General features: G+C 45.7%; 1 protein-coding gene and 1 long non-coding RNA gene across 4 annotated transcripts in view; one reads left to right on the top strand and one right to left on the bottom strand.

Moving 5' to 3' along the window:
- The window catches only part of LIPC (lipase C, hepatic type), a 186,824-nt gene that overhangs the window by 62,431 nt on the left and 96,881 nt on the right, over nucleotides 1–27,512 (top strand). The gene's annotated exons all lie outside the window — the stretch shown is intronic.
- LOC133256238 (uncharacterized) overlaps nucleotides 1–27,512 on the bottom strand; it is a 148,069-nt gene that overhangs the window by 48,428 nt on the left and 72,129 nt on the right. For both annotated transcript variants that reach the window (XR_009739142.1, XR_009739143.1), the window contains one exon: nucleotides 109–190. This is a non-coding gene — a long non-coding RNA (uncharacterized LOC133256238). The remainder of the gene's footprint in view (nucleotides 1–108; nucleotides 191–27,512) is intronic.

Here is a 27,512-nt window from a genome sequence, read left to right as displayed (position 1 = left end):
TGGTGTTATAGCAGAAGATGAGTGCACGTCCTTCTTCTCCACCATCTTGAAAATACATGTAACCAGTGAACCACAAAGGAAGTCCCAGAATGCAATTTCCTAACTTACCTTCAATCTTCTTGGAGTTGGTCCTAGAACTTTCAGTGACATCACCAGGCATCAAAACAGTGGGGTCTTTCTTGTACTTTACCTTTAAAGTGCAAATAAAAGAATAGTACTGTTACTGGTTTGCTCTAGAGTAAATAAAAGCCCTATCATTTCAGCCCTATCACATCTCTGGACCTTTGGAGTTTCTATATCTCATCACTTCAGAGACCGGAAGATTCTTGGTCACATAGGCCCCCCATGTGCCCATGTCACTCCTGTCCTTCCCGTCAGAAGAGGTCAACTTGCCTCACTTCACTGCCTCCCTAACTTCGACCCTTTGCCCTGTGGAGCAGGATATGCTTACTGATTGACTAGGTGCCACCAGTAGTAAAGAACTCAACTCCAATGCAAAAGGTATAAGAGACACAGGTTCGATCCCTGGGCCAGGTGGATTTCCAGGAGGAGGACATAGCTCCTCCACTCTAGTATTCTTGCCTGGAGAATCCCATGGACAGAGGAGTTTGGCAGACTACAGTCTATAGGGTTGTAAAGAATTGGACATGACTGACACAACTTAGCACACGTGCACAATTGGTACTTATTTGTTCCAACGGTTTTCACACTGGCTTCTCACATAGCCTGCTCTTACATAGTACTAATGAAGAGTTCAGGTTTTAAAAACCACATTTGGAAAGAATTCTGTGAAATTCCACAAGAAAATGGGAAAAGTTTTAAATGTGAAATTAAAGTGACTGAATAAAGATAATAGGAAATTACTGAATGCAGGGCTGGTTTGACAGAGGAGTCAAAGACCAAATGTCCAACTGAGAGCAGAGCTAGGTATGAGTCCAGATCTCTAATGGTGGAGTTCAAAGATGATACAGTGAGCTGGAGGGAGCCAATGAAGAGCTTGAGTCAGACATTCATGTGCCTGGGAAATCAGCCACAGCAGGAAGGTTCAGACAAGTGTCGAGAGTCAAAAGCGGGAAGTTAAGTCACAGAGGGCAATGATCACCAAGAACACATCCTAGAGTGCCAAGCTGTCTGTCCTCTGGCATCTACTCTGTGTGTGATTGTGGTCAAACCAGGTACATATAAGTACACGTGAAACTAGAGAGAGAACCACAGCCCTGATGTCAGTTGCTTCTAATTAACACAGGGGCCAAGGAGTTAGATGTTCTGTTGTTTATCTAGTAATCCTCTGAAGTTCCAGCAAGCCCCATCTCCTGATGCTTAAATGCCAGTTCCAAAATAGGGAGATTTACTCTCAAAACCAACAGATGTTTGGGCTGTCATCATTATGCTTGTTTTTTAAAGTCATTTGCGATTTCACTGTGAAGTCCTATCTGTATGATTTATTAGAAATCATTTATATAAGATTATTTGGAAAATCATACTAGTCATGAGGTATCTATCTGTCTCAATGATTTGTCTTTTTACAGCAATGCAATCTGGCATTCTGTAGGAGCATTTGGTCAACTTTCCATCTCATCAAACTAAAAATGTTCTAGAAATCTCCCACACTTTTAAAGGTGGCCTTAATCAGATACCTTAGTTTCATGAAAGGTAAGACTAATGTTTTCCATCTTAAATACAATGCATTCTCTCATTAGTTATGGGGTTAGCCTCTTAGCTCTCTGGACCTCAGTTTCTCACATATAAAATTAATCAATAAACTACATCCTTGCCATGGCTCCTAAGTTCTAAGGATCTAGTTATTTTAAGTACTGTGTTAGCTGTCTTGACCAAACTCTCATCACAGGAGACAAATAGGCTGCAAAGACCAAAATTCTTCTTTGGTTTATACTGTCAGGGAGAAAGAAATTTTCCTATCCTTTTAGGTTCTTCTGGCTAGTCTAAGAATTGAATTGACAGGAGAAACATTAACAGAAGAAAATCACATGAAAGTTTAATAATGTGAACATGATAGAGACCCAAGAAAACACAGTAACTCACCAAAATAGCTAAAGTCCTCACTTTAAAAACTGTCTTTAATCAAAGACAAAAATGTATGTTGGGTTTAGTGGTTTGGGACTTCAAAGGACAAGAAGGCAATTCACTTGAAAATGGAAAAGCAAATGTCTGGTAAATACATGTTTGCCGGGCCACCACAGAGACAATGGGTGGAGCGGACTCTGGTCTGTAAGCCCTGCTGAGTCTCTCCCATCACACTTAGCCAGGTCTCTGGAGTTAGCTCTGTTTCAGGAATAGGCCTCTATCTACATTCTTTTAGGCAGTTAGGGAGAAAGTTCAAGTTTTTTCCTGAGTCTTTGGGCATTGATTGTTTTCAGCTCAAAATAATCTGCCTGCCAGACTTTCGGGGGTGGAAAATTTTGCTCCCCTACAATACCCATTAGGTCAGAGCCAACCAGTTCTGTTGTTTGGGTTACTTGCTGCTAAACACATCATGATCTTGTCCACATCAAAGGTCATCTTCTATTTTTCTGCCCATTCACATGGTCCGATTTCATCATTACCAGAGGCTGAGTATCTTAACTCCTAAGATGCATATGGATTCTTGCTTCTCTTACCAGATCAAATAAAACTCATAATTGCTGTAATTACTGAGAAAGGTCATTTTTCATAGCTTTTTGTTCAGAAAATGATCTGAGTTTTTGTGATGCCTTTATTCCAATGAATAACAGTTACAGATTTCAAAGCACTTTTTAGGCATCTGTTGCCTTATCAGACCCCTCACATAATCCCACCTCCTTTTTATCATAAAGTAGTTTAGGTTTCCCTGGTCGTTCCAAGGTAAAGAATCTGCCTGCAAGGAAGGAGACATAGATCCGATCCCTGGGTCAGGAAGACCCCCTGGAGAAGGACACGGCAACCCATTCCAGTATTCTTGCCTGGGAAATCCCATGGACAGAGGAGCCTGGTGGGCTACACTCCAGGGTTTCACAAAGAGTTGGACACGACTTGGTGACTAAACAACAAGTTTGTTACACAACATTCCTGTGAAAAGTCAGAGTGTTAGTCGCTCAGTCGTGCCCTACTCTGCAACCCCAGGGATTGTAGCCCACCAGGTTACTCTGTCCATGGAAATCTCCATGTGTAAATGACACAACATTCCTACCCATGTGTAAAAGTTATAACAAATTTTCTTCTAATAAACTTTAGCATGAAACTTTATCAAATTCTTCCTGATAATCAATTTTTTTTTTTTTCATTCATTGTACTCCTACCCAAACAACTTACCTGGGGAAAGAAATCTGGTAGACCCTTGAAGCATGGATCCAGCTTCCAGGTCACCCCTGGATCTAAGAGCTGCAATGATCTTCAGGGATCACCTGTCCCACTCACCCAGCCCTGAACATGGTGTCTTGTTCCCAGTGACCCAATGACACCCATCTCTCCAGAGCTTCCTGGTTCGAGGTGCAGAATCTTCGATTACGGCTCCTTATCTCTGCAAGCTCCCCTGAGTGCCACCTCAGCTCATGGTTTCTGATTTGCACATATTGGGTCCCACTGGATGACTTTTCCTGATGTCTCTCGTAAGCATTTTTTTCTTGCTTCAAAGAGCCCTTTCCCCAAGATGGCTGCTTTGACTTAATGAATTGGTGTCAGGCTTTGTGATCTGCTGCCAGGTTTCCAGGAGGCAGCTTTCCTGGGCTTCAGTCAGCCTGTTACAGAGGCCTCTGGTCTTCCTGCTGGCTGTTTGTTCTGCTCCTTTTTTCCTCCTAATTAATGCCTATGTCTTAACTGAGTGGCCTGTTCTCAAACAGAGTTACTGAGTGATTGATGCGTTTTGTTGTTTTCTCTTGGAACCCCTCCCGATCTGCCCAGACTTGAATTAATTGGGGTTTGCTCACTGTTGCAGAGTGATTCGCCCACCAGGTATCCCTTACATCAAGCCCTGCTCACCACTCAGAAAAACCACAGCGAGATACTACTTGGCAGGTCTTAGTGCTCACAGGGTTTCCAACTGAGGGTCAAGGATAGCTCAGTGGTTGAGAGCTTGAACTCTGAGGTTGGCCAGAACAGCCTCTGACTCAACGCTCCTAACAAGGTACTGAAGCTGCCTAAACTTCAGTCTCTGAGCCTATAAGAATAAGAGGACCTACTACATAGAAATGTCGAGAAAAATAATCAAAATCATGCATGGAGAACATTCAGTACCTGGTAAATTCCAAATGAAATGTATTCCTGATTATCCCACTCAAACCTTGGAAACAGGTAAATAGTTCATCATACCCCCAGATAATGGACAAAAACACTGAGCTCAGAGAGGGCACATGCTCACCCTAGGCCACACAGTCTGTGCACGAGTCATAGCAAAGCCAGGACCTGAATCCAGGTCCTCTACTTCCTAGACTCACTCTCTTTCCACTTCACCAGCAACACCTCTCAGGGCCAAGACCTGTGTCCTCTACAGCAGTGATTCCCAAAGTGTGGTCCCCAGACCCATCGCATCAGCATCACCTGGGAACATGTCAGATGTGTTGGTTTGGGGGTCCCAGACCTAATGAACCAGAAACTCTCAGGATGAGGCTCAGTAATAGAAGCTTTAGCAAGGCCTCCAGGGGACTCACACACACTCACATTTGAGAACCACTGCTTTGGAATAATAATGTCTCTCTTGATCTAACTCCTGAGATGGGTGGTCCATAAATCCAAATGTGATTCCCAACCTGAGTTACCCTTCCCAGCTCTGTGATATTATGCTCGCCAGGAATTTGTGGTTGATACCTACTGACGATGTTCAACTGTGTTGTTGTTCTCACATCTGGACAAACATTAGCATCACGTAGGGAACTTTTCAAATGAGACAAGGGCCCACTGCAGAGCAGTTAGAGTTCAGCCTAGATTGAAAACCCCCAGAAGAGCTGCCCTGTACAGACTCCATGGAACTGTTCTGGGCTTGGGACATTAAAGCCACATTAAGGCTTGTGTGCTTTACAATCCACTTTCATTAAATTGGCTTCTTTCCTTCCTGTGAACCTTGGCTCCTCTGCCTGGTCAAGCTCTCCACCTTGCACCCACTTGTTTGCACAGCTGCTAGAATTCACAGAGGTGTTGACTTAGTACATCTCAGCTGTGCTGCCCGTGTCCACACCCAGGGCTGTCCTGCTTGATCTAAAAGGTCATGACAAGGTATGATAAACATTAAGCATTGACTCACCATTGTTCCTATTTTTCTTCTAATAACTTAGAAAGGATCAGAGAAAATTGTTTTATGATCATGTTGGAGTACTAAGGATTCTAAGCTCATTTCCAGGCCAACCAGAGTCACAACCATATACACAGTCATGGTTACTAAGAGCACAGTATCTTGACCCTCTCATTGGACGGGAGCATCTGGCTTGGGCCCAAGGCTATAGTAAAGCCTTCTCTTCTAAAACTCTATGGATTGAAAATCAGTTGCTTTCTAAGAGGGCCAGCCCTATTGCCCACCTGGCTCAGATAGGGAGGCTGAGCAGCTTGGGGTTGCATCACTCACTGCAGGAGGCCTGGCCACCATCTTTACAGCCCAGAGCAGAGAAAGATGCTAGTCTTTACAGTAGTCCCTCCATAGAAGTGACCCACCCACTAGTGAAATTCTAGTGATTGTCATAGAAGTGGATTCTAGTTATTAATGAATAAGGCTTCTGGAGAAGAAACAAACAAACAAACAAACAAAGAATAGGGAAAAAGGCAGATACTCCGTTCCCAGCACATTCCAAGGAGAATCAAGGAGCTGGTGACACTGAACACGGTACAGACCAACGAGAAGAGCTTCTCTCTACCCATTGCAGAGCCAGGCTGTGTGAGGACAAAGCCCCAGACTGTTGGAGATAGGGAGAAGAGGCTCACTTTAAGAAAAAGAAAACAAAATTACAAATATAAAATTAGACATGAAAGTACAAAAGACACCTTGTAAGTGAGGGCCTAAGCTTGAACTTCATTTGCTGGGACTTCCCTGGAGGGGAGTGGCTTCCCAATGGCTAAGACTCGAAGTGTCCAATGCAGGAGGCCCAGGTTCAGTGCCTGGTCAGGGAACTAGATCCCACATGCCGCAATTCAGAATTCACCTGCGGCAACTAAAGATCCTGCATGTCACAACTAAAAAAAGATCCCACGTGCCACAACTAAGACCGAGCACAGCCAAATAATTTTTTTTTCTTTTAAGTTTCATTTGCTGCAGAATAAATTCACCTCTACCTAGACTGGCTTCCCTGGTGGCTCAGACGGTAAAGCATCTGCCTGCAATGCTGGAGACCCGGGTTCGATCCCTGGGTCAGGAAGATCCCCTGGAGAAAGAAATGGCAATCCACTCCAGCACTCTTGCCTGGAAAATCCCATGGACAGAGGAGCCTTGTAAGCTACAGTCCATGGGGTCACAAAGAGTCGGACCGACTTCACTTCACTTCACTTCTACCTAGACTTTATTTTTTAAATTGCTCTGGACTTTTTTAAATCACAAAAGTGATTGAGAGCACTCAAATAATGGAGTTTATGCCAGTTACACAGAGGGATCCTGCATATATCAAAGACCCCATATCTTGATCACCTCTCAGTAAACACCTTTCCCAAATGCTAGATGACTTTCCACCTCCTCAGTATCTTCAAGGAATATGTTCTTTGATTTTAAGAATAAAGGGTATTCACAGGTACAAATGGTGTGATCACTGACCTAGAGCCAGACATCCTGGAATGTGAAGTCAAGTGGGCCTTAGAAAGCATCACTACGAACAAAGCTAGTGGAGGTGATGGAATTCCAGTTGAGCTATTCCAAATCCTGAAAGATAATGCTGTGAAAGTGCTGCACTCAATATGCCAGCAAATTTGGAAAACTCGGCAGTGGCCACAGGACTGGAAAAGGTCAGTTTTCATTCCAATCCCAAAGAAAGGCAATGCCAAAGAATGCTCAAACTTGCTCAAACTACCGCACAATTGCACTCATCTCACACGCTAGTAAAGTAATGCTCAAAATTCTCCAAGCCAGGCTTCAGCAATATGTGAACCATGAACTTCCAGATGTTCAAGCTGGTTTTAGAAAAGGCAAAGGAACCAGAGATCAAATTGCCAACATCTTCTGGATATGGAAAAAGGAAGAGAGTTCCAGAAAAACATCTATTTCTGCTTTATTGACTGTGCCAAATTCTTTGACTGTGTGGATCACAATAAACTGTGGACAATTCTGAAAGAGATGGGAATACCAGACCACCTGACCTGCCTCTTGAGAAATGTGTATGCAGGTCAGGAAGCAACAGTTAGAACTGGACATGGAACAACAGACTGGTTCCAAACAGGAAAAGGAGTATATCAAGGTTGTATATCGTCACCCTGCTTATTTAACTTATATGCAGAGTACATCATGAGAAACACTGGACTGGAAGAAACACAAGCTGGAATCAAGATTGCTGGGAGAAATATCAATAACCTCAGATATGAAGATGACACCACCCTTATGGCAGAAAGTGAAGAGGAACTCAAAAGCCTCTTGATGAAAGTGAAAGTGGAGAGTGAAAAAGTTGGCTTAAAGCTCAACATTCAGAAAACAAAGATCATGGCATCCGGTCCCACCACTTCATGGGAAATAGATGGGGAAACAGTGGAAACAGTGTCAGACTTTATTTTTGGGGGCTCCAAAATCACTGCAGATGGTGACTGCAGCCATGAAATTAAAAGATGCTTACTCCTTGGAAGGAAAGTTATGACCAACCTAGATAGCATATTGAAAAGCAGAGACATTACTTTGCCAACAAAGGCCCATCTAGTCAAGGCTATGGTTTTTCCTGTGGTCATATATGGATGTGAGAGTTGGGCTGTGAAGAAGGCTGAGTGCCGAAGAATTGATGCTTTTGAACTGTGGTGTTGGAGAAGACTCTTGAGAGTCCCTTGGACTGCAAGGAGATCCAACCAGTCCATTCTAAAGGAGATCAGTCCAGGGTGTTCTTTGGGAAGAATGATGCTAAAGCTGAAACTCCAGTACTTTGGCCACCTCATTCAAAGAGTTGACTCATTGGAAAAGACTCTGATGCTGGGAGGGATTGGGGCAGGAGGAGAAGGGGATGACAGAGGATGAGATGGCTGGGTGGCATCACTGACTCGATGGACGTGAGTCTGAGTGAACTCTGGGAGTTGGTGATGGACAGGGAGGCCTGGCGTGCTGCGATTCATGGGGTCGCAAAGAGTCAGACACGACTGAGCAACTGAACTGAACTGAACACTCTCTAGTCTTCTAAGCAACGGGGAGAAATGGGCTTCCATAAAGAAAGGCAGAAAGAATTGAAGCATGGCAGCATTTTGTGGGGAAAATAATAAACTTTTGAAATGTACAGAGGCCTCAGCACATATCCAGTGTCTAGGAGTCTAGGCCAAAGATACAAATGGCTTTCAGTTCAAGTACCAATTCCATTCCATCAGAGATGACTGCTGTATGGAGGATTGTAAGATGATACTAGGCGTGGTATAGAAGAATGACTAACAGTCCATTAGCCATATCAGTCATGGTCACAGAAGGGCAAAGAAATGATCTGAATGCCGCACATATGTCATAGTGATGTAGGGGTGGGTTAAACAGTGACTAAAGAAGTATTTAGAGTCAGTCCTCCAAAAGTTCAACTAAATGAATGAATTAAACCAAACAGAGATGAAGACTACCCAATCCTCATTGTGTAGAGAGGCTTAGGAAAGGCAGGTTGCCTAAGGGTGGGCCTCCAGCCTCCCCATAACCTCACCCAATCCTATATGTCCTTGGTAGCTCTCTCCCTGTAGCCCTTTCCCTCCTCTGTCTCTGCGGGCTCCCCTTCTCCTGCTCTTGCCCATCTCCCCGCTGAAGCTCCCTGGTGGCAGGGGCCCAGCTGTGTACATTTCATTAGCTTCCTTTATGCCTTGCACAGCATCCCTGACGGACTATGAACTTTCCATATTTGCCCAATGCACTTAAGCTCTTTTTCATGGAGAAAGCAAGAGAATTCCAGAAAAGATCTATTTCTGCTTCACTGACTACACTAAAGCCTTTGACAGTGTGAATCACAACAGTGGGAAATTCTTAAAGAGTTGGGAATACCAGACCAAATTACCTGCCTCCCGAGAAACCTGTACGCAGGTAAAGAAGCAACAGTTAGAACCTTACATTGAACAGTGGATCGATTCAAAATTGGGAAAGGAGTACGACAAGGCTGTATATTGTCACCCTGCTTATTTAACTTATATGTAGAGTACATCATGTAAAATGCCAGGCTGGATGAATTACAAACTGGAATCAAGATTGCCAGGAGAAATATCAATAACCTCAGGTATGCAGATTATACCACTCTAATGACAGAAAGTGAAGAGGAACTAAAGAGCCTCTTGATGAGAATGAAAAAGCTGGCTTGAAGCTCAGCATTTAAAAAACTAAGATCATGGTATCCAGTCTTATCACTTCATGGCAAATAGGGAAAAAGTGGAAGCAGTGACAGATTTTATTTTCTTGGGCTGCAAAATCAGTGTGGATGGTGACCACAGCCATGAAATTAAAAGACACTTGCTCCTTGGAAGGAAAGCTATGGCAAACCTAGACAGCATATTAAAAAGCAGAGACATCACTTTGCTGATAAAGGTCAGTATAGTCAAAGCTATGGTTTTTCCAGTAGTCATGTACAGATATGAGAGTTGGACCATAAAGAAGGCTGAGAGCCAAGAATTGATGCTTTTGAACTGTGGTGCTAGAGAAGACTCTTGAGAGTCCCTTGGACTGCAAGGATATCAAACCAGTCAATCCTAAAGGAAATCAACTCTGAATATTCATCAGAAGGACTGATGCTGAAGCTCCAACACTTTGGCCACCTGATGTGAAGAGCTGACTCATTGGAAAAGGCCCTGATACTGGGAAAGACTGAGGGCAGGAGGAGAAGGGGGCAACAGAGGGTGAGATGGTTGGATGGCATCATCGACTCAACAGACATGAGCTTGAGCAAACTCTAGGAGATGATGAAGGACAGGGAAGCCTGGCATGCTGCAGTCCATGGGGTCACAAAGGGTTGGACATGACTAAGTGATTGAACAACAAACAACAACAAATAAGGGTGAGTGTTTCTGGTAATTTTGAAACCACCACCACCCTCCAACTCTCCAACACTGGCACAGGGGAGCTGGACAACCCACTGGAGGGGCAGGGCAGCAGCTAAAAAAAGTATCCACCAAAGTCCCAACTACTCAGACCCAAGGCCTCAACCAAGGACAACCCAGCCCTGGCCTAGGGCCCCAGCCCCTGAATGCTGGGTGTCAGCTCAGAGCAGAGAAGGCTGCTGGGAGCGTGCGGTTCCTGCATTTCCTGCACACATGCTGCTGGAGTGGGTTTTATGTGACCAGAGAGAGGCAGAGAAAACTGATGAGAAATCAGAGATCTGCCAGACAGTCAGAGATGAACCACAGGAAATGCTTTTGTCTAAAAATATGCCATTTCTGAAGGGAAAACAGTCATTAGAGGGTGTGAGAAGCCCCCGTGGTGAGGAAAGCAAAACAGTACGACTCACTGGGAGGCCAGTGGAACAACAGAGAAGCACATTACCCACCCACTTCCTGTGCGATTAGCAAGGCTTCAGGAGGATGAAAGGCAAGCAGACAAAATGACAACCCACAGACAAAACTCCAGGGGAAATGTCTGGGGACAGCATGTGAAGATGCAGCCGGGAGGTAGGAGGAGAAGAAACTGTTCCAGTTAATATTTTTCTCACAGTAGCTGGTTCAGCTATGGATGTGGTGATAGTTTCCTGTGTCCTTACTCTATGCCAGGTGCAGTGAGGGGCTTTGCCTGCATCATCTCTTGCCTTCCTTAAAAGAACACAGAGGAGGAGGAATGTGAGTCTTAGAGGTTAGGTGACTTGTCTGAGGTCACAGAGCTCATAAGGGACAAAGACGGGCTTTCATGCTAGGTTCCCTGACCCCAAATCTCTTGCTCATTCCAGTGTACCATGCTGCCTCCCAAAGGATCAAGGGTCTTGATTATCTCCAACCTGGACAAGTCAGGTTGGCCTGACTATGGCCATTTGACAGTCTCTATCTTGTCTCACCGGCTTCCCCACTGTCTCAGCAGTAAGGAATCTGCCTGCAAGGCAGGAGATGCAGGAGACATGGGTTCGATCCCTGGGTCAGAAAGATCCCCTGGAGGAAGGCATGACAATCCACTCTAGTATTCTTGTCTGGAGAATCCCATGGACAGAGGAGCCTGACGGGCTACAGTCCATGGGGTCACAAAGAGTCAGACATGACTGAAGTGACTGAACACGCATGCATGCATCTTGTTTCACATTGAAGCAAATCTGGGTAAAAGGAAAGCTGTCCCCTTTTTGACTCACTGTCAGCTAAAACCGTGTTGTAGCCACGCCAGATTCATCTACTCACCCAAAAGCGGTGTAGTCTTGGAGTGGGAGGGCAACCCTCACCTGAAGCCCAGGGTGAGGCAACCGTCCCTCCTCCACTGAGAGCTCCAGGCACCAGGGCGGGGAGCATGGGAACCTCAGGTGGGAGAGGTGAGGACAGTTCTTCCAGGCACCTCCTGACCACTAGGGAGCACACCCTCTGTGCTAGGAGCAGAAAAGAGCACTCTACACGTATTTCTCTTGACACAGGCGATCTGTCACCATCTTGTAGTGAAAAAAACAAGTCTCCTTTATGCTGAGCCCAGATTGAGCATCTCTGGGCTCTCTCTCACATGTCGAAGCTTGGCATTCGGGAGCACAAAGAGCTACATCTTCGTGAAGACATGAAGGGTCAGGGTGAGGGTAACGGCTTCTTCAGTCCCTCAACCCAAGCTAAATATCCTGAGGCCCCTCCACTCCCCTCCGTGTCACAGTCCTCATCCTGTCAAGGACACGAACCACTCCCAGGCTGGGGCAGCTGGAGCCGGCTGCTGGGTGTCCAGGTCCCCATGGACTCAGGACCTCCGCCCAGTGGCCAAAGCAGAGAGGCTCCCATCTGTCCACCAAACTGCCCTTGATGAAGGAACAAATGGTTTCTCAGATGCCCCTTCACGCAGCCCCTTCTAAACCCTCCCTTGTCAGATCTTCCCAAGTCAGAGCTCTGAAGTCACCCTGGGTGGCTCTCTCCCTCCCCGCACATCCAGCCAGTCACAAAGTCCACCAACCCTCATTTCCCCACAGGTCTCACAGCCTGCCTGCCCTGCACTCCCTGATTCCTGTGCTCTCCACACCCTGACCCCCCTGCCCTGCACTCCTGCTCTAGGCCCCCAGCAGCACCCACTCTCCCATCCAACCTTTCTCTGCAATCCCAGTGATGTTTCAAACAGGCAGATTTAATCACATTTTCTTCCCAGCTCCTCACAGCCTCCAGAGAAAATGCAACTGAGCCTGGTCACCACGGCCCTCCACCCGCTCCCCTGCCTGCTCACCGCCCCTCTCCAGTGGCCCACAGCTTCCTGAATACGTCCTCTTTCCTTTGCTCTGCCCAGAGTACTCTTGCTCTTCCTTCAAGACCAATTCCAATGTCTTTTCTCTATCACCTCCTCCCTGCCCTTTCTGACCTCATATCAGAGGTGACTGTCCCCTTCCTGTTCCCCACGACCACAGCTTCGCCCTCACCCCCACTGAGGCACCCTGGAACTACCCTGCAACTGCTGATTTACTTGTCTGTCTCCATCAGGAAACCGCAAACCTGTGAGGAGGTGGCCTCTGTGCTCGGCCATGAGCAATAAATGAATTTACAACAAAGGGAGACACTGAAGGACACATGAGCTAGGTCATGACATTCCCTCCCCATGAAACAGATAGCCCAGGACCTGGGCAGAGGCCCAGACCCGGGCAGGTTTAACTGCAAGAAACCTTAGGTTAACAACAGGCACCACTGTCAGCACTTTCCTTATGCCAGGAACTAGGTGAAGCTCTTTACCAGTATTATGTTGTTTAATAGGATGGAGTGACTTAATTTATAGAAAGTGGTTAGCACAGTGCCTGACACAGAGTGAGCACTTACCAAATGTTAGCAATAAAAGTGACATATCATTTAGTGGACAGTTCTTTTAATTGTTAAAAATTATTTATGTGTTTTTTGTTTGTTTGTTTGTTTGCTGTCTGGGTCTTTGTTGCTATGCACAGGCTTTCTCTAGTTGCGGTGAGTGGGGGGCTACTCTTTGTTGTGGTTCCAAGGCTTCTCACTGCAGTGGCTTCTCTTGTTGAGGAGCACAGGCTCTAGGGCATATGGGCTCAGTAGTCGCGGCTCGTGGGCTCTAGAGTGTGGGCTCAGTAGTTGTGGCATACGGGCTTAGTTGCCCCTCAGCAGGTGAAAGCTTCCCAGACCAGGGATTGAGCCCATGTCCACTGCTTTGGCAGGCAGATTCTTAACCACTGGACCACCAGGGAAGTCCAGGGGACACTCCTTATGCCAGACGGAGTGCCAAGCATGGTCCATGCGTTGTCTCACCTCTCACAACAACCCTAGCAGGATAGTATTCTTATATGTCCCCATTTCACAGATGAAGACCCTGAGTCTCAGCTGGGCTAAGTGATCAGTACAGAAATGATGAACTTGGGCTTCCAGCCCAGGTCCATCTGCTCTGGCACCCAGGTTCTCCGAGTCTCTGGTACAGCTGAGAGCCAGGCAGCCCCTAGGGCTCATTTGGGAAGATAGCAGGACAGGTTCCCTCGGAGCAGAGCCTATGAACTGTCCGGGGAGACACGGGGTACTGGGAGGCTCCCTTTTTCATCCTATTTATTCTAATCTCGCATTTTGCATATCATCCTCCAAGAGACACAGCCCCAGGAAGCGATGTAGACTGGTTCCTCTTGATTTCTTCTTTGTGTGCCAAGTAGTTATGCCTTCCTTCTGGGCTGGCAATAAGTTGGAATCAGTCCCCTCCTTCAGGCAGCTGGGTAAACTGAGGCCCCAGCCATTACAGTGATTCACACTAAGAATAGAATACACAGGGGTCAGTCCATCAGCTGGTCTGGACCCCATTCTGCTGGCTGCATAACAAATGACGGTGGCGTGGTGCCAGGAGAGGAGCATGGGGTTAGACCCTCTGAAGCACCAGTTCTGCCAGCTGCTAGCTCTGTGACATTTTGAACAAGCCTCTCTGAGCCTCACTTCCTCACCTATGAAACAAGGCTAAGACCGCCTTTCTCACAGGGCTGGGTCAGAATCAAATGGATGGCACGTGTCCCCAGTTTGGGAGGCTGTAAAATGTTCTATAATTGCTGCCTGGTAACAGTTGGCTCAAAGTTCATTTGGCCTTGAACTCCATAGCCTCTCTGTTTCTGTTGGCTTGCATCGCGCCCAGGGTTCTGCCTGCTGCTGCTGCTAAGTCACTTCAGTCGTGTCAGACTCTGTGCGACCCCATAGACGGCAGCCCTCCAGGCTCCCCCGTCCCTGGGATTCTCCAGGCAAGAACACTGGAGTGGGTTGCCATTTCCTTCTCCAATGCATGAAAGTGAAAAGTGAAAGTGAAGCCGCTCAGTTGTGTCCAACCCTCAGCGACCCCATGGACTGCAGCCTTCCAGGCTCCTCCATCCATGGGATTTTCCAGGCAAGAGTGGAGTGCCACTGGAGTGGGGTGCCACTGCCTTCGGGCTCATTCTGACTCGTGTTGATCAAGAGCAGCGATGTCTCAGTATAATCAGTCCTGCACCAGGGTGGCTGGGTTCCGCATCAGCCAGTGTTCGTCAAGCTCTGACTGAGAGCATCCCCACCAAGCTCCTTTGGGTTTTCCATTTTAATTATTATTATCATCAATTTATTTATTTAGTTATTCTTTTGGTTGCACTGGGTCTTTGTTGCTACACATGACACGGGCTTTCTCTAATTGGAGCCAATGGGGGCTACTCTTCATCGTGGGGCACATGCTTCTCACTGTGGTGGCTTCTTTTGTTGCAGAGCATGAGCTCTAGGTGCACAGGCTTCAGTCGTTGCAGTGTGTGGGCTCAGTAGTTGTGGTGCATGGGCTTTAGTTGCTCCTTGACATGTGGAATCTTTCCAGACTGGGGATCGAACCCATATCCCCTGTATTGGCAGACAGACTTCCATCCACTGTACCACCAAGGAGGTCCCATTTTCCCTTTAAAGATATTTTCCGTTCAACGGAAGTCACAGGCATTGGATAAGGAATCCAGAAGGTTGTCTGTACAGTTTCTTCCAGGGAAGAAAGGGAAATCTGCCATCTCTGACCTTCTAAAACAAAACCTGCCTTGGATTTCCTCTCCCCAGATATATCTTAGAATGGGGTAAGGTGCTTCTGAGGCCCCATGAGCCCATGATAGCTGAAGAAAGAAGTGAAAGAAGGAGGCAGGGCTGAGACAACCACCTTAATTCAGGGGCTGGGCCCCCAGTTTCCAAGAATCCCACTTAGCAGTTCATCTACATGGACCAGCCCTTGGGGACAGAGCTGGAAAGGGCTGGGAGAAAGGAGATGTGAGTGGGGCCCACAGCCATTTTACAGGCTTTTGAAATCTATTAATTTGGGGGAAAATATTCTCTATGTCATCTTAAAGGGCACAAAACTCCACAATGAGGAAAATAAAAGGTTTGAAGATCATTGGTAATGCGTCCCCTTTAAGCCTGTAGAAGACTTATGTCTACCCTGACCACCCCTGTTGGAAGTTCCCACAGAGTCTCAGAGATGGATGATGTAGAAGTTAGAAAATGCCTGTGTTTTCTGCCTTGCCTTAATTTATGGATTTTCCCAGGGAAGCAGTGATTGAATTTCATTTTGGGAATAAAATACTAGATCTCCAGGGAAGCCAGGCCTCAAGCAACAGATTTTCACTTCCCCTTAGCTTATGAGGACTGGCCTGGTTCTTGGGGAAAGCTTGAACAACCTGCCAGTTTGCAGGGGTCCATAAATTCCTCCATGACAAGCCACCTACTTCTCCAATCTCCTCTTACTTCTCCCACTCATGTCAGAGGGACCCACACCCTGTACCCAAACTCTATCCACCTGCCCCAGCTCTGGTTTTCAGCTCCTGCCTGCAAAAGGCCCATCTCCTCCAAACAGCTCAGCTGACCCAAGGCTTACCCATCACAAAGTCCTCCCTGATAACCCCCCCCACCACCTGCCTTGCTGTCAAGTTTGGGTGATTGATGCCTGAAATCTAAGAATAAACACTAATTATAAAAGCTTCCATTTCCTGAGCTAAGCATCAGGTAGTTGACTCCTCTAATAACTCCATCATGGCTGTGGTTTATCTCCATTTCATAGATGAGAAAACTAGGACCTAGAGAGGTTATGCAAACTGCCGAAGATCATATAGTTGGTAAGAACTGACCTCAGAGTATGGTTCTAAACCTATTGCCTGCCATCTGTCCCAAGAACAAAGCTTTCAGACCACAGACCACTTCTACCTTGCACTACTAAAATTAGTATGCATTTGTTTGGTAGCCTTTACAGGGTTATTGCTCAGTGGGCAAAGACAATGCATGATTCTTCAGACCCCCAACAGTACTGAGCAAAAATGAATGAATGAATAAGAAAATGTGCATCAAACTGGAAAACTAAAGCAACTTTTATAAACATTGAAAGGATGTCATGTCAATGAAGATCTATTAAGCACCAAAATAACCTACATTCTGATGGGCTCTGTGTCCCAGAGATGAAGCCAGAGTTTACTGGACTCTCAGATGTTCAGTGAATCTCCACCTTCCAATCTATAAGACCCAGTTATCTGTTTAGCACTGATTTCCAGTCTCCTAGCAGCTTCTCCAGAGAAGGCATTGGCACCCTACTCCAGTAATCTTGCCTGGAAAATCCCACGGATGGAGGACCCTGGTGGGCTGCCATCTATGGGGTCACACAGAGTCGAACACGACTGAAGTGACTTAGCAGCAGCAGCAGCAGCAGCAGCTTCTCTGTTCATTATTGCTTGGCAAACAATGTGATTTATGCATGAGACACACACATTAAGATGCAATGTAGTTATTCCAACTGTCATAACTACTAAATTGGATTGAATGGCAATGCACTAATAGTTCAAGTTCTGCAGAAAAAAAGTCAGCCTGAAAATAATCAATTCAATGGTACTTTACAGCATTGCCAGAAACAACTGTACAAACAGTGCAAAAGGTGATGTCGTGACTGTCATTTATTAACACGTGGAGTTTGGGTGTTCTGCACTGAGATGAAGCCCACTGAAATGGGAAGCTAATTTATCCAAATTCGAATAAATACCTTTGATTGTTCCTTTGTCTCTATCCTTTACTAAAGACAGGCAATTAGCAGCGTTTGCAATATTACAAGCAAATGAAATTGGGTCTCTGCCCAGCCCGCCTACAAAAGACTTCTACAGCAATAAAAATAATCAATTGGATTCTTCATTTTCTGCTGGGTCCATGTGATTTCCTTAATAATGTCAATGCAGATTGTAATTTGCAGGAAAAAATAAACACCACTTGCATGAGCTGTGAAATTTCAGACCACAAAAATGTCATCTTTTCTTACAGATTGTTTTGTTATAAGGGTATGCAGCTTGGGCAACTGGAATAGACCTCAGGTCTGGTACCTAAATTATCCTTCATAAACTGACCTATATTTTATCTCCCAAATGGGTTTTGTGCATTTTTCCTTCTGTACCTTTGCTTTCTAGCAGTTAGCAAGGGATAATAAGGACCAGACAATAAGGATCAGGAAACCAACTTTAAGCTCCCAGCTTGGCCGCTCACTAACTGGGTGACCTTGGGCAAGTTATCTAACCTCCCTGGGCCTCAGTTTGCTTCTTTGTAAAATGAGGCATACAAGTGTGAAAATGCCTAGAATCTAAGTTCCCCAGGCTCCCAGTAGGCATGCAGGACTTGTTACTTGAGCAAATTAATTAATGTCTTGCACAGTATCTGGCATGTATGTGTGTGTGTGTGTGTGCATTCGGTTACTCAGTCGTGTCCAATTCTCTGTGACCCTGTGAATTGTAGCCCTCCAGGCTTCTCTGTTCGTGGGAACTTTCCAAGCAAGAATACTGGAGTGGGTTGCCATTTGCTACTCCAGGGGATCTTCCTGATCCAGGGATTGAACCCACATCTCTTACATCTCATGCATTGTGATCAGCACCAATTAACTGTTGCGTAATAACTAAGAATCTGTTTCCCACCTCTAACACTCACGTTCTCCCTTTGGCCTAGCAAAATCTTACCCATTCTTCAAGGTTAGGATAAATTTTGCTTCCTCTGAGAGGACTTCCCAAGGCCAAAAGTGATCCGACTTCCCCCCACCTCCAGAGACGTTTATTGTTCATAAGCCTCACTTAGAACCTGGGCTTTCAGTCTTTTGTACTGCTGCTTCTCTTCTCATAAGGGATTTCTTAGCTGCCCAATTAGATTACAGGTTTCTTAGGGGCAGGTCCAGAGTCTGACTTCTGGTGATCCCTCCAGGTCCTAGTCAAGTACATGGCACACAGTGGATATTCCATAAATATCCATAGACTGACTGAGGAGGGAAAGCCCGTCCCCATGGAGGTGGGCAAAGGCCCTGTGGATATGGTTCTGCCCCTGCCGTGGAGAGGCCGTGGAACCAGCCCTTACAGCCTTTGCACTGTGTCTCTAAAGACTTCTCTTCCATAGAAAGTTTGCTCCTCTTTGCAAAAACCTTCCCTGTGTGTGAAGAACCAACATCCTCATGCCTTGTGATGGAAGGGTAATTGTACAACCTTTTCAGAAGACAATATGACAGTATCTCTCAAATTTTAAGCTGCACATATCATTTTTAAAAATCAAAGACATGGGACTTCCCTGGTGGTCCAGTGGCTAAGACTTTACCTTCCAATGCAGCGGGTGCAGGTTCAATTCCTCGTCAGAGAGTTAGGATCAGGAAAAACCAGGGCATGGAACAGAGTACTATTGTACTGAATTCAATAAGGACTTTAAAATGGTCCACATCACAAAAAAAAAAAATCTTAAAAAAAAATCAAAGACACAAATATCCTTTGATCTTTTGACATACACCGCTAAATGTTTATCTTACAGACTGACCTGCACAAGTGTGGAAAGACATAATAAGAATATTCACTGTTAGGTTTCTTATAGGAGCAAAGACTGGAAACAATTTAAATATCTATCAAGAGAGAACTGGATAAATACATTTTAGTACATCCACATAGAGGAATCAGGCAGCCTTTGAAATGAATGAAATAAACCTGTATGTAATGATGTGGAGTAGTCAGTGAAAAAAACAAACTACCACCCAATATGTACAATCTACTCTTGCCTGGAAAATCCCATGGACGGAGGAGCCTGGTGGGCTGTAGTCCATGGGGTCGCTAAGAGTCAGACACGACTGAGCGGCTTCACTTTCACTTTTCTCTTTCATGCATTGGAGAAGGAAATGGCAACCCACTCCAGTGTTCTTGCCTGGAGAATCCCAGGGATGGGGGAGCCTGGTGGGCTGCCATCTCTGGGGTCGCACAGAGTTGGACATGACCAAGCGACTTAGCAGAAGCAGAATCTAACTTATGCTAAAGAGGACATGTGTGCATGTGTGCACAAAGGGTCTTCAAAACGACAGCAATGGCTGATGGGGGCCATGGTGGTGGGGAGAAGGGGTAGCAAGAAGGACTGGGCTCAGTAGCAGAAGTACATTCATGGCCGTGTCCCACATTCCATTTGTACAGGCTAAATTCTTCAGCAAATACATGCATTATCTTTCTCTTCTCTCCTCTTTTAAATTTAAATTTTATTTACCTTTAATAAGGTAACACATTAGCATGTACAAAATTTTAAAAGGTACAAAATAAGTATATGGTAAAAAAAAAAAATGTCCCTCCTATCCTAGACCTAGCCTCCTGGTTTCTACTTCAGAAGCACCTAATGGGAACCTTTTCATTTGTCCGCTTTTAGAGGTAGCCCATGCACTGCAGGTATTCTCTTTATTTTTTTTTATTTTATTTTATTTAACTTTACAATATTGTATTGGTTTTGCCATATATCAAAATGAATCTGCCACAGGTATTCTCTTTAAAAATAATCGTAATAAAATGCACGGGGGAAAGCTTCCATCAACCTCATCTTCTCTCTCCAGCTAAGGCTCTGTGCCTCTCTTCTCTACACAGCCAACTCAACTTCTGGACAGTGTTGTCCATTTGTATGGTGTCTATTTATATGGGAAGAGCTTCCTCAGGCTTCAGAGTCATGCAGACCTGAGTCTTCAATAGTTACCTAACCTAACCTCTCTAGAGGGCTTCCCAGATGGCTCAATGGTAAAGAATCTGCCTGCCAAGCAGGAGACCTGGATTCAGTCCTTGGGTTGGGAAGATCCCCTAGAGAAATTAATGGCAACTCACTCCAGTATTCTTGCCTGGAGAATCCCAAGGACAGAGGAGCCTGGTGGGCTACAGTCCATGGAGCTAACAAAAGAGTTGGACATGACTTTGCAACTAAGCAACAACAGTAAACCTCTCTGGCCACGTTGCTTCATCTATAAAGTGGACAAGGAATACCTACCTATCTCCTAGTTTGTAAGAGTAAGAAAGAGTTCAAGAAAAGCAGGTGTGTGGGGCTACTGTGGTCACTAGAGCTCTGGGCACCGGCCCCTCCTCTGCTTGGGCCCACGCACACTGGGCAGTGTCCCTGGGGACAGCAGGAGAACACAGCACGATGGCTGTCCCCACCAAACCCCACGTTCTGGGTTGGCCAAAAAGTTCGTTCAGGTTTTATTGCAAGATGGTACTGAAAACCTGAATGAACTTTTTGGCCAACCCAATACATCCTGTGTCTCTGGGATAACATTCTGTGGCAAACATCTGCAGTGAATTAGAAACTTTGTGGTGTGATGTTACACAAATGATCAACACCAGTTTTTCACCTGGGGTGTGGGGACTTCTGAAAGGGTTTAGGGAAGTCAGGAAACCTATTTCTGAGACCTGACTCTACCACAAACTGGTCCTCCTTCAACAAATAACTTCTCACCCCAAGCCTTGCACAGAGTGGGTGGGTATTTTCTTAGACTATGGACAGCCTTAGACTCTCAAGTAGGGAATGTATTAAGGGAGCCCTTCACTCAGAAAGACGGTGGCTGAGGTGGAGTCTCCCGGCAGTAAGCATGATTTGCAACCTCAACTATGATGTCCCTACTTACAAATCAAACGATGTGGGTATAGAACAAGCATTTACTAAATGTTTCAAAGCTAACTAACCAAATACCTTCTTCAAAAAGGGGTTAAATATGTGTAAACATTTTAACTTTAACTCATTTTTATCATTACTGAAATGAATTGCAAAGCATATGAACTGCTTAGACCATCTCACACTGCTTTGTTCAAATGCTAGGTTACTAAAGATTAAAAAGGGACCATGTGTAACAGATGTTCTACAGCCCAGCGGCCACATGGTACAGAATCTACCTGCCAATGCAAGAGATGTCCTGGGACCCCTGGATCAGAAAGAACCCCTGGAGTAGAAAATGGCAACCCACTCCAGTATTCTTGCCTGGAAAATTCCATAGCCAGGGGAGCCTGGTGGGCTACAATCCAGACTGTGAAGAGTCGGACGGGACTGAGTGAGCACACTGGCTCAAAATAGCAGTTAGAAAGAGCTAATCTAAAATCCCAACTCTAGGGGCCTCTGATGTGATACCTGACAAATAGGCAGGTGACAGGCTAGTGCTGTGATTTAGTAACTCTGATGATATTGGGGATAAAAGGAGATATTGCACCTGGCAGAAGTTTCCCAGAAACACAAAAACACACGCGCGTGCACACACACACACACACACACTACTAGAGACACAGTGGGGGTGGGAGGGGAGCCTGGGTACCCCAGCCATGCCTCTCTCACTGCTGTACCGCCATTCAGCATACAGATTTCATTCCCCAAAATAAATCACACATATAAAGTAGAAAGATGGTTTTCCATCTATTCTTTAAGTAAATTTGGAGAGTTAAAGAGCACAGCTGTCTCCGATAATACCATGCTCATTGGGTAAAAATATCTCTTAGCAAGTTGTCCTAAATCAATTTTTTTAATGAGTCCTCTTTTTTTTTCCCTACTTAGTACTGGTAATTTAAAGCTCAGCAAAAGAGGCTATTGAAGCAAAAAAACTGACTAATTTTCTAATTTATTCTCTGGGACATTTATCTGTTAATCTAATATCTTAATTCCCTCCATACTTAAAAAGGGCATTTTAAAGTGACATTCCCAGCCATTCCAGATCACTCCTTGAGTTTTAGTGTCTGTCTTTTAAAATGTATGCCCAGTGTGTTCTTTGTCCTTTAGTACTGAGCTGAGTGAGAAAATCTCTATGGAAATTTTGAGTTAATCTACTGGTGGTGTTGAGTCTACCCTAGAGGGCAGGACACTAAAACTAGGAGCATCTCACCTTGGACCCTGCCTTTTGGTTCGTCATGCTAGTGGGCATGGGCAGAGTTAAGCATGCTGGCCTGCCTCTGGAATCTGATTCTATTCTTAGCATTTCACCTCCTTCATCACATGTTATTCCTTTCCTGCACCATTTCTTGCTAACCTACTGTGCACTGAGCACTTTTCTGGGCATCAGCATACAGAAAATGCCTAAGCCATAGTCCCTGCCCTCAAAAGGACCTTACAGCTGAGGGAAGCAGGTCTGACCAAACACAACACGATAGATGCCACTCCTGGGGTGTGAACAAAATGCCTGGGAGCAAATCATTTTATTTATGTAACAAATACTTATACAGTGACCTAATATGGGTGAGGTATAGCACTAGTAAGGACTTTTCTAATATTAACTTGTTTAATCCTCACAACCCACTGAGATGGGTACTATTATTATCCCTTTGTACTGATGGGGAAACTAAGGTGGGTAAATAATTTGCCCAAGGTCACACCAGTGAGCATCAGTGGTTCTGAGCCCACACTCCCTGGCTTCCCAAGCCCATGAGTCTACCACTTGGTTACACTGCCTCTCAAAACACCTCCTCCAAATGCAGATTCTTAACTAAAATCAGATGCAAATGGAACACTCCGGCTGAGAATGCTACAGAGCACAGTGAGGAAGCAACATATATGCAAAAACTTGAATGATGAGCAGGAGTGAACTAGGCTAATGGGGAGGAAGTGGGTTGAAAGTCAAGGTTCTGCGTGGGGAAGGAGTAAGACATGTTCTAGGAACTGTGCAGAGCCACCCACCATGGCAGGAGAGTGTAGAGGAAGGAGGAGAGGAGCTCAAGGGGCAGCTAGAAAGTGGGCAGACCACACCATCTGGCACTTTTGCTACACGCCAAGGGTTGTCTATGGTGGGTTCCCCAAGAATTCTAGGAGCCTATCAAAGAGTGTTGGTTGGGCTTCCCAGATAACTCAGTTGGTAAAGAATCCACCTACAATTCAGGAGACCCCAGTTCGGTTCTCTGGGTCGGGAAGATCCGCTGGAGAAGGGATAGGCTATCCACTCCAGTATTCTTGGGCTTCCCTTGTGACTCAGCTGGTAAAAGTCCACCTGCAATACAGGAGACCTGGGTTCAATCCCTGGGTTGGGAAGATCCTCTGGGGAATGGAAAGGCTACCCACTCCTGTATTCTGGACTGGAGAATTCCATGGACTGTATAGGCAAAGAGTCGGACATGACTGAGCAACTAAGCACACACAGGGAAATACCAGCATCAGTTTTCATGATCTGCTGGTGTGTAGACTGGACTGGAAGGAAGCAAAAGTGGAAGCCAGGACATCCATGGGGAGTCAGTGACGAGGAGAGAGCTGATATCCATGGGACGGGAGTGAGTGAAAGTGGATTCAAGGGAGACTTAGGAGGTGACATCAACAGGAAATGGTGACTGATTATGAGGGATGAAGAGAGGAAAGTGTCCATGGTGGCTTTAAAGATTCTAGGTATTCATGGGGTCGGGGAGCACTAGGGACGGGCAGGCTGAGGGTAGAGTTTGGGGAGAAGGCCCCACCCAACAACAACATGCACTGTCCCCCGCTCCCCTAGGCCACAGGCTGCATCGGGGCTCCATGCCTTCATACATGAGGAACCAAGTTTTCTGAGTCTCCTCTCCCTCCTTCTTCACCTGGAGAACTCCCCCGCTGAGAGTCGGCTTGAATGTCACCTCCTCCTCACACCTACAGGCGCTGAGCGCTGTGCCAGGTGCTGACACAGTCATTCTCCTTCTTGCACCTCACAGCCTCCCTGCGAGGAAGCACTGCCATTCTCATTTTCCAGATTCCTGAGGGTTGCAGAAGGCCCCAGGTCAGCTGCTTAATCAGGCAGCAGGTGGGATATCCCACAGACACCCAGCGCTGCCTTCCCAGTGACACTGCGGGGAGGGTGAGCTGGGCCTGGGGCCTCTTCTTCCCAAGGGCCCTGAGGTTTCTCACCACACAGATTAGAGGTGTGAGCCTGAGGAACAATGAGAAGTTCTGAACCCCATGCTGAGGGCTGTGAGGGGAGGCGACAGCAAGGAACCCAGATGAGAACCACTGGGCCCAAAGCAGGTATGCACCAAACATCACGCTTCTCTCCATCCCCGGAATTCTAGCAAAGTGCCTCCCAAGCATCAGATACCCAGGGTTTCTGTTCTTCCTAGAAATAAATTCCAATAAACAGACAACCCACAGCATAACAAAGCACAGATGTGTCTTCTCTCCTGCTCCCTCAACACCGACCCTCTGCTGCATCCATGTTGCTTTCTCTGGCCACTGTGGCTTTGCTCGCATCCATCCCTCTGCCTGGCCTCTCCTCTCTCTCCCCTTCATGTGCCTGAGTGAAAGTGTTAATCGCTAAGTTTTGTCTGACTCTTTGTGACCCCATGGACTGTAGCCCCCAGGCTCCTCTGTCCACAGTATTCTCTAGGCAAGAATACTGGAGCGAGTAGCCATCCCTTCTCTAGGGGATCTTCTTGACCCAGGGATTGAACTCAGGTCTCCCACGTTGCAGGCACATTCTTTACCATCTGAGGCACCAGGGAAGCCGGGCTCGGTCCTATTCTGGCTGGGTCTCACAGAGCATCCTTTCTACTTTTCTGCTGAGCATAGGGTAACCAGCTGTCCTGGTTCTCCAGGACTAAGGGATTTCCTAGGTTGTTGGACATCTGGTACTAAATCAGGGCAGTCCTATGCAAACCAGGGTGGTTACGTGCTTGGTTGCTTGGATTGTGTCAGCTTATTGCAAGCCTAACTAATGTCCAAGCTGTCTTGTATCCATTGGTTATGTCTCCTCCTTTAAAGTAGACGTGACTTCTCAAGATAAGGTTCTGTGCCTTGCTCAGGCTTTTTAAAAAATTATTGATTGATTGATTTTATTTTTTTGGCTGTGCTGAGTGGCTTTTCTCTAGTTGCAGTGAATAGGGGCTACTCTCTAGTTGCAGAGGCTCTCATTGCAGTGGCTTTTTTTGTTGCAGATCACGGGTGTGTGGGCTTCACTAGTTATGGCCTGTGGGCTCAACAGTTCCAGCTGCCAGGCTCTAGAGCACAGGCTCAACAGTTGCGGCACATGGGCTTTGCTGCTCTGTGGCATGTAGGATCTTCCTGGACCAGGGATCAAACCCGTGTGTCCTGAATTGGCAAGCAGATTCTTTACCACTGAGTCATCAGGGAAGCCCTTGTTTATTCTTGACGTGTGCAGTCAGTGTTTGTGGAATGAGTGTACAATGTGAGCACAGACTCAGAGTGAGTGTTGTGAATGACTTAATCTCGCAGAATTCCAATACCCTGTTGTGTAAATGGGGCTAAACCTAATACCTGTACCCCCGAGGCTTGCTGTGAGGATTAAATGAAAAGAATGCATGTGCAATGCTCAGCAGAGTGCCTAGGACATAGTAATACTCAGTAGACAGTAAATAGTAAGCAATAGCTATTATTTTTAATAAGGGTAAGATCGATAGCATTGCTTTTATTGGGCATTTAAAACTTTTAAAAATTAAAAAACTGGTTAGTCAATCTGAGTATTCCACCATGTTGCTGAAGCAAAAGACAGTCTCTTAATAAATAACTTCTGGAAAATCTGTTATTTAAAACTGTGTCTCAGTGGTAAAGAATCTGCCTGCCAATGCAGGAGACTCAGGTTCGATCCCTGGGTCAGGAAGACCCCTAGAGAAGGAAATGGCAACCCACTCCAGTATTCTTGCCTAGGAAATCCCATGGACAGAAGAGCCTGGTGAGCTACAGTCCATGAAGTCGCAAAGAGTTGGACACAGCTCACCAACTAAACAACAAAATCGTCATTTAAAACAAAACACTTTTGTTTCTCAACTATCAGTCAAATTATTTCCCACCTGATGGTTCTTGCTTCAGAACAGTGTGGCCCAAACAGGCTGACTAATTATAGCATTTCCAGAGCACATACGATCATTCAGAAGCAACTTTCTCAAGAGCTGGGATGGAAATAAATGGGCAATCAGCAGGTTTAACAGAATTTTCTTCCCCCACCCTACCCCCAGAACCCTTAACACATTAAGTTGATCCCAACAGTTATTTTAAGGAAATTCAGCTGAAGTATTCATGGGGTTTGAGGCAATCTTGTGTGCACCCTGGATTCATCATGAATCCTGTTGTCCAGAGCATCGTGAGAGTGTGGCAGGGAGGCTGGAGGTCAGGAAAGCCACGCTCCATCCTCAAATAGCCTGGGGCCTGGGACAGGTTACTCTGCCTGAGGAAACCCAGAGTCTGTTTCCTCATCAGTAACGTAAGAAAATAGTCTTACTTAATTTAGTCTTAATTTCTAAGGCTCCCTCCAACTCAGTAATCAGATGGTTCTCAGAGGGAACACTCTGATTGGCCAATGAAGTACATGTTGCGATCAAATGTATCCATCTTCTTATCTATGCCATGCATCCTACAGCTATTTATTAAGCTCCTACTATGTGCCAGGCACTGTACTAGGTGTTCCTAGTAATCACTCTCATGTCCATCCTATCTTTACCACCTGTAGGAATGCGTTGCTTCCAGAGTTAGGCTCCTTGGAAGTGAACGTGTTAATCACTTTAGTTGTGTGCAACTCTTTGTGACCCCATGGACTGCAGCCCACCAGGCTCCTCTGTCCATGGGATTCTCCAGGCAAGAATATTGGAGTGGTGTGTACATATATATATATGATATATAAGGTATACAACATATATAAGGTATACAACATATATAAGGTATATAACATATATAAGGTATACAACATATATAAGGTATATACATATAAGAAATTGAAAGTCACTCAGTCGTGTCCAACTCTTTGCAACCCCATGGACTATACAGTCCATGGAATTCTCCAGGCCAGATTACTGGAGTGGGTAGCCTTTCCCTTCTCCAGGGGATCTTCCCAACCCAGGGATTGAACTCAAGTCTCCCACATTGTTGGTGGATTCTTTACCAGCTGAGCCACCAGGGAAGCCATATATATATGTATACCTATAGCTGATTCATATTGATGTTTGACAGAAAACAATAAAATTCTGCAAAGCAATTATCTTTCAATTAAAAGTAAATTAAAAAAAAATTTTTTTTTTTAAACAGAATATCGAAGTGGGTTGCCATGCCCTCCTCCAAAGGGATCTTCTCAACCCAAGGATCAAACCCAAGTCTCCTGCATTGCAGGCAGATTCTTTACTATCTAAGCCACCAAGGGC

The sequence above is a fragment of the Bos javanicus genome, chromosome 10 (genome assembly GCF_032452875.1).
Source record: "Bos javanicus breed banteng chromosome 10, ARS-OSU_banteng_1.0, whole genome shotgun sequence".
In the NCBI taxonomy this organism is placed as follows: Eukaryota; Metazoa; Chordata; class Mammalia; order Artiodactyla; family Bovidae; genus Bos; species Bos javanicus.
The sequence above is the reverse complement of the archived record's forward strand: the minus strand, read 5'-3'. Positions and strand labels throughout refer to the sequence as shown.